At 48.8% G+C, this 7,904-nt stretch overlaps 1 long non-coding RNA gene across 1 annotated transcript in view; it reads right to left on the bottom strand.

Moving 5' to 3' along the window:
* Nucleotides 1-1,830: 1,830 nt before the first annotated feature.
* Nucleotides 1,831-7,904, bottom strand: part of LOC119305064 — a 26,441-nt gene continuing 20,367 nt past the window's right edge. Inside the window, exons 2-3 of the long non-coding RNA XR_005148534.1 lie at nucleotides 2,423-2,557; nucleotides 1,831-1,922 (exon numbers count right to left, since the gene is read on the bottom strand). This is a non-coding gene — a long non-coding RNA (uncharacterized LOC119305064). The remainder of the gene's footprint in view (nucleotides 1,923-2,422; nucleotides 2,558-7,904) is intronic.

Raw genomic sequence — 7,904 nt, 5'->3', positions numbered from 1 at the left:
ATTAGGGGTGAGGGGTCCAAGGGATCCCTCAAGTCAGGGGCGGCGCCAGGTTTCTTCTTGGGTATTCGGTTGAATACCCAAGATTTTGACAAACCATTGAGATTTTATATAAAACAGGCGATATTTTTTGTAAAACAGTGATGATTTTGGTAAAATGAATACCTGCACCAAAATGAATACCCACCCTCTAAAACCTGGCGCCGCCACTGCCTCAAGTTGTTCAGTGGTGCGGGGCTAAGCCGCCGGCTGCAAGGGTGGAGGTAGGCGGTCAGGCCAGGGTTGGCCGACAGCTATGTGATGAAGAAGAAGCTGGAGGTTGAAGATGAACAGCGACATATCTGTTTTCAGCCATTGGGTAAAGATCAGGCGGTCCAGAACAGAAGTGACTGATGCAGCTTCTTTTTAGGTACCTCTGTACCTGATGCATAGATGGACCCTAATTAAACATGATAATCAAGCTCTAAGGCCATCGCTTCGAGGTAGGCGACGGGAAAGACACAAAATTTAGAGGCTGTTTGGATGGGAGCCATCTCCTGCCTTGCCAATATATTGGCGTTGACTAAAGAGTTTGCATCCCATTTGTATGGAGACCAAAATTTTGGCATGCCATCTCGCCCCAACCTTTCTTCTCTACTTCTGTGCCAAAGCGCTGGCAACAAGAGCGCCCGAATTGGCCGCCAATTTTTCGGTTTGCCCATGATGACCACGATTTGGCAGGGCGGTCTTGGGCAGAAACCAAAAAACCCGTCTGACTAGCTAAGAGGTTGTCGGATTTTCATCTATATGCCACCTACCCTAACCTGTTTGTCATTGCTTCGGACCCCAACATCCTGGTTAAGGACACTCTTAGAGACAACCTGATCAACATTACCTTTCTCAGAAACCTAAACGGTGTGGAGCGGATCACTGTGGACTCTCTGGTGATCGCGTTGAGTAGACCCGAAGGTGGACAAGGTGTCCTTGTCGCTTGAGGCTAAGGGACATTTCTCCGTTAAATCAACATACCTAGACTTACTTGGGGGCGTATAATTCCTTTCCATAAACCTCTATGGTCTACAATGGCTCCTCTCAAAGTTAGAATTTTTCTCTGGCAAGCCAATAGAGGCAAACTTCTTCAGCGATGAACATGTTCAAGAGGCATGGCCCAAGGAATGGTACATACGCTCTCTGTGACACAGACACCGATCACATCCTCTTCAAGTGCCCCTTGGTGGTCTTTCTTTGGAGTTGTCCTTTAATTGCGGTCTTTCTTTTGAGTTGTGTGTATCAATCCTTTAATTGCTATTTGCCCCCAAAAAAACTCGTTTGAGGACCTTCTCAGTATCTTAGCTAACACGAAAGGACAATTTTTAGCTTGGTAGACATTGGTGGCGATGACTTGGGCGCTATGGACTTGTTGTAACAAATTACCTGTGAGAAGAGCCTTTAAATGGTTTATCCTTTTGCAACCTAATTTTGCATTATAGATGTCTTCTAATCATCTCTTTCATGTTGATGATGTATGAACTATTATTGTTTCTTTGCTGTAAGACGATGTTAGCCTTGGTCGCTTTATTAATTTATAAAGCCAGGCACCTCTTGCGCCTTTTATCAAAAAGATAGCCTACTCATTCCTCGATGGGGAAAAGTACACAATGTCGATTATCTGACGGGCAATGAGAATGGATCAAGGCTAATCTGTGGCATGATTGCATAAGTTCTCACCGGGATTACTTTGCACTGTATCTCGAATCAGTAATACTAACAGAGTGGCATAAATTGCATGAACTCAAATGTTGTAGGAGGCTTCCAAGCCTGGATGAAGCAGGTAACTACAGAACCAAAGCAAGAAATGCATCAAAACAACATCGTGTTCCAACAGCATCGCTTTGTCCGGTCAAAAGCACACTATCAGACTGTCGAGGACGACTGAGCTTTGACACCTGCAATCAGCCAAACATTCACCCGTTAATTCAAACAGACTTACAGAAATATTTTGTACAGTATTAAGCTACTTTGGCAACTCCATGCCTACGGCTTGACAACTGCAAGGATGAAGACAAAAAAACCTACGGTGTTTCATCAAAATATTTCGAACCAAGCTTGAAAATAATCCATCATGCTAATAGCATTTTTAGGCGATGTTGGAAACCACAATTGCTATTAGAGAAAATAAAGAGTGGTAGTCAACATTTTGTTCATACTAAACTACTAGAAATCTCAAGCATCTTATCAAGTAAAGTGGACACAACAATCTGCAATTGTCTTATTGATGTAAATAGGAATGAGCCTACATAACCCATCAAGATTTATACAAAGCAACAGTGCATTTCATGCTACAGTTATTAGCATATTGACGCATCTAATGATAATGTCATAGTACTAGCTGTTGTAATATGCTAATAAAATTATATAAAGAGCAAAAACATGCATATTAGCGTACTTGCTTCACCATTATCCCCAGCTGTCAGTTGCTTCTTTGTAGCTAGACAGTCCTCCATCTGTTCTGTCATTGGTCTCTTTCTTGGATGGGAACCCTGACGAGCACTCTCAGTAAAACAAACTTCTTGAGCTGTGTCTAGCCAAAAATAATAATATAATTAAGGTCACGGAGTAAGTATCAGCTAGACAAATACACTTAAAACCAAAAAGTTATGTCTGATATAGTTCAACAGGTAAGCATTTCGAAGGACCTCCTGTCGTGGTTCTAAGTCTGACAGTAGGATGGGGGGTAGGTATGGAGAGGCAAGATCCTAGCTATGGAGTAGTTGTACACACGAGTGTTTAACGAGTTCAAGCCCTTCTCTGAGGAAGTAATATCCCTACGTCTCGGAGCCTGGAGGCGGTCGACTGGTTTATGTGTATATGAGTTACAGGGGTGCGAACCCTTCTACCAGTGGAGGGGGTGGCTTAGATAGAGGACGCCAGGACCCCAGCCAACCCACGTAGCAGAGGGTTAAAGTACATTAAGGCTGGGCGTTACTGGTAACGCCATACATAAAGTGTCATCATGACCATTAAGACTACTTAATTACAGACCGTTTGGATACAGAGTAGATCCTAAACTCCTGGTGGTCGAGTGAGTCTTCATGGTCGAGTGTCTTCTAGCCGGTCGAGTGGAGTCCCTCTTGGTCGACTGGAAGGTAGCTTCGTCTAAGGATGTCCTTGTGTATGGTATCCTAGATAGGTCCATGACCCTACCCTAGGTACATAACATCATCATTAGCCCCCGAATGGATCGAGGTTCGAGTGAGGAAGGAGTTGATGATTTTCTCCGACCTATCTCCCGTGCTTTGATTATGTCGTATCCTGGATCGGTGATTTCTCTTTCTGCGTTGGCTTCAACTTTTACTTCAGTCGCCTTGATCCATTCTTGTCTTCCGTCGAGTGAACTTTTGAACTTCAGTGAACTTCCGAGCGACGGATCGTTGGAAAGATATCGTCTGACAGATTGATCTGCCGTTAGCGGATTTTACGGGATCCGAATTTTGGGAAGCGCGCGAAACGGGGCGGACCGCGGTACTTGGAAGGGATAAGGCGTGGACGCCTCGATTTCCGCGCCGCCTTTTTCTCCACGTATCGTGCGTGCGCGACTGTTTCGGGATGTGACAGGACCGCCCGGACCCACTCGTCAGCCACTCGGAAGTGCCCTTATATAAAGCGTCGGGCGAGGGTTTTTTGAACAGTGCCTTCCCATTCTTCTCTCCGCCCTCTTTGCCTCCGCCCGCTGCGCCTGCTCTCGCCTCCGCCTATCCACTCCTCGCGTGTTTCACCGGCGACAATGGTGAAGGAGAAGACGCCGGCCTTAGAGCGCGCGAAGAAGGCGATGGCGACGGGGAAAGCGAAGGGGAGGCCGTCCAGTCGGGGCGGATCTTCGTCAAGGTCCCGCCTGCCAAAAGGTTGGGTCCAAGGGGATTGGATCCGCTCGACCATCACCGAGACGGATCTCAACGACCTGGACAATGAGGGACTGATCCCCCATGGGTCAGCAAGGCTCCCGGGGACCGAGTGTCAACCGCAGCCGCAGGACGGTGAGTGCGTTCTCCTAGCCACTCATGTTGACCGTGGTTTTTCTCTGCCGCCGAGTGTTTTCTTCCGTGGGTTTCTGAATTTCCTTGGGGCGCAACTTCACCATTTCACCCCCCAATTCTATCGCCTATCTTGCTGCCTTTGTGTCCATGTGCGAGAACTTTCTGGGTTGTCGACCACATTGGGGTCTCTTTAAGCACATATTCACCTGTCGCTCACAGACAGTGAAAAAGGCGAGTCCGGAAGATGAGAGGACTAAGGTTATCCAGATGTGCGGTGGTCTTGGGATTCAAATGAGGAATAAGAGTACTTTCCCGGCCATGACCCTTCCCGAGTCGGTCAGAGGGTGGCAGTCGACTTGGTTCTACTGCCAAGACGAGTCGACGTCGGGGCAGTCGACTGGTCTCCCTCCGTTCTCCATGAACCGAGTGGACAAACCCTCTTCTCTGAGGGTGCTTCCTGAGGAGAAAGCTCAGGTGAAATTGTTGATGGAGCGCGTAGTCCAACTTGTTAGGGACGGGGTGACGGGTATGGATCTTCTGGAGGTCTTCCTTAGACAACGCATCCAACCGCTTCAGTACCGAGGCCACCCGATGTGGCTGTACTGTGGTACCGAAGACACCACTCGGGTCCATCCAGAAGCGGTCAGCGACGCCACACTGGAGAGGTGGGTGGCAGCCATCACAGGGAATAAGGACAACCCTCGAGGGGCTAGGAGGATCCCACCACTCGACTGTACCTATACACCGGACACGGTATGACCACTTATCTCCAATTGTAATCTTGCTGTATTCATTCTGCTTTGCTGCGAATTGGTCGATTGATCTTTGTTTTGTTTTGTTGTCTGATAGGCCACCACCGAGTTATACTCGATGCCCAATGGAGCGCAGACGCCGACTGAAGAGGAGGAAGGAAGTGGGGGCGAAAGCCCAGAGGAGTGGGATTCGGATGCTGACGACGATGATGAGGGTGATGACTCTGATGAGGAGGAAGAGGAGGAGGAGGAGGAGGAAGTTGCACCTTCCCGCTCGGAAAGACGCTCGAAACTTGTCCATGATCCCGCGACTGAGCGTGGTAAGGGGGTCGCAACCGGTACACAGTCGACCAAGCGCCCTCGGACTACTTCTCCGGCGCCGACTGAGAAGGCTCCGAAGCAATCTCGAGTGGCACCGTCGAAACCTGCGAAGGTCTTGCCGAAGATGAAGATGGTGATCCCCACTATCTCAGGGTAATGGTAGTCTTGAGTTTTCCCCATTTCATGAACTTGTTCTTGGTCGACTCATGGGCCAATCGACTGACTTCTGGAACTGCAGTGCTGCTACTTCTGATACTTCGGCCAGGGCTGAAGACCACGAGATGGAGGATGCTGCTACCTCAAAACCTGGTATGACTCTTGTGATGCCGTTTTCAGTCAACTGACTTATTGTCTCTAATTTTGATTCTTTCTGCAGCTTCATCTAACATTGTTATTGACCTTCCCGACGACGACGACGAGGAACCACCAAGGCAGAGGAGGAGCAAGAAAGCATCTGCTGGCAAGGCGACTCAGGATGTGCCAGCACCCGAGATGTTGGTCGTGGAGGGAGACAATGTCACTCGGCCTACCGTAACCTTTGCGGTGCCGTTGACGAGTGCTCGCCCTTCGTCGTCGAGTGCTGCTCAACCCTCGCTTTTCTCAACCTACCCCGTTCTAGAAGACCAAGCTAGTGCTGCTAAGGAAGCAATACGCCAAGCGGGGGTCATGATGGAGCAAGTGAAGGCAATACGAGAAGCCAGCCAGGCAGCCTATGACGCCAGTTCGGCTCTTCAGAGTAATGTTCAGGTCAGTCGGTCACTGCCTGTTCTGTTAGGATATGATATCTGAAAATTCTTCCTTCTGAAATTCTTAGAGTTTGTCCTACACCCACTGGGTCTGTCGATTGAAATTCCGGATTAGTGGGGGCACGCTGAGTGCACCCACTGGGTGTAGTCCTCAAGGCTATGGTCGACTGCTGGCAGTCGACCATAGGCTTTATGTCTTAAGTTTTTTCCTTACTCGACTAGGTCGAATAGATTCATAGACCGGTGGGGGCACGCTGAGTGCACCCACTGGGTGTAGTCCCCGAGACTGTGGTCGACTGCTGGCAGTCGACTATAGTCTGAAGAACATCTCCGTTTTTTTTGTTGGTCGACTGGTCGACTCTAGTGGGGGCACGCTGAGTGCACCCACTGGGTGTAGTCCCCGAGACTATGGTCGAATATTTGTATTCGGCCGTAGTCTTAGAAACGCTATGATTTTTCCTTACTCACTCGGAAGTGAATTGTCTTTGACATCTGTCGATTGGTTCTTCGTAGAAATCCTGTGACCTTGCGGCTCGTTATACTGAGTTGGAGAACAAACACATTCAGCTCGAGCTCGATCTGAAACTGGCCCAAGAGAACTTGACGAAGGCAAAGGAGGAAGCTAAAGGTATGCTTGGTGAGGCCTTTGATGACTGCCTTTGCCTCTCACTTGTTTCCGAATCTAATCTCGCTGTAACTTTGCAGGCAAAGTGAGGGATGCCCTGAAGAAGCAAGAACTTGACTTGGCTGAGATGTAAAAAACTGCTTTAGAGAAGACCAAGCTTGCAGATGAGAAGCTAGCTTCAGTGACCAAGCTTGAAGAAGAAAACACCAATCTGAAAGCTACTCTTGATGCTGCCAACCAGGAGGTCAGTCGACTGAAAAGTGACAAGACCACCCTGAATGACAAGGCCAATGAGTTGGTGAGAAAGAAGAACGATCTGGAGGCTTATCTGGGTGGACTCTCCAAGAAGTTGTTCCTCATGCTTGAAGGTAATCTTTTGTATCAAACAAATATTTTAACTGCAATCTCCGACTGTTGTCTTGACTCGGTGGTTGTGCTTGCAGAATTTTGCCAGAACTTTGAAGAGGAGACTGGTCGACTGTAAGTAAACCTGGACCCCATCAACTCTCCCGTGAAAGATGAAGTCGCCATGAACGTGCTCCGGCTTGAATCTCGTGTTGCTACTGTCATCGACTATCTCGCAAGGCCTAAAGTCGCAACTTCTCGCATCGACACAACACTCTGGCCAAGAGAGACACTCCAGAACGACCTCGAGTCTCTGATGACTTGACTGAACGAGGTCCCAAGTCGAGTGCAAGAGTGGAAGAAGTCCTCGGCCAGGTGTGGTGCGGATGTTGCTCTGTCTCTGGTCCGCGTTCATGGCAAGGATGCGCGAGAGGACAAGCTGGTGGCCCTTAGGGTGGCTAACACCAAGAAGCACGATTTTTGATCCTTCATGGAGACCTTCATCGCCGGCGCCACTCGAATTGCAGATGGAATCGACCTGGACGAGTTTGTCGCACCTTCCAGCCCTCCACAGGAGGGGTAAAAGAACTTCTGAGTTTGATACTTTAAATTTGCCTCGGTATGCCGAGTGAATTTTGTAACCGACAAACCTTAACAGGCCTAGCACCTGAGCACTTTCGGTTCCGTTAGGTGTTATCCGAACTTGGATTCAACGTTGAATATGTTTGCATTTGGTTTGAGGTGTCTTTTGCAGGTTAAAGCGAAGCGTTCATTGCAATCGACTTGTTCCCCAATACCCTTAGGCGAGCACTGGGCTGCAGCTAAGCCCCCGAGTGAGAGGTTTGCTCTCCACTCGGTAGGATTTTCAAAAACTTAGGCGAGCACTGGGCTGCAGCTAAGCCCCCGAGTGAGAGGTTTGCTCTCCACTCGGTAGGATTTTCAAAAACTTAGGCGAGCACTGGGCTGCAGCTAAGCCCCCGAGTGGGAGGTCTGCTCTCCACTTGGTAGGATTTCAGATACTTAAGCCGGCACTGGGCTGCAGCTAAGCCTCCGAGTGGGAGGTCTGCTCTCCACTCAATAGGATTTCAGATACTTAGGCGAGCAC

The sequence above is a fragment of the Triticum dicoccoides genome, chromosome 1B (genome assembly GCF_002162155.2).
Source record: "Triticum dicoccoides isolate Atlit2015 ecotype Zavitan chromosome 1B, WEW_v2.0, whole genome shotgun sequence".
Lineage (NCBI taxonomy): Eukaryota > Viridiplantae > Streptophyta > Magnoliopsida > Poales > Poaceae > Triticum > Triticum dicoccoides.
This window is presented reverse-complemented; position numbering and strand designations above follow the sequence as displayed.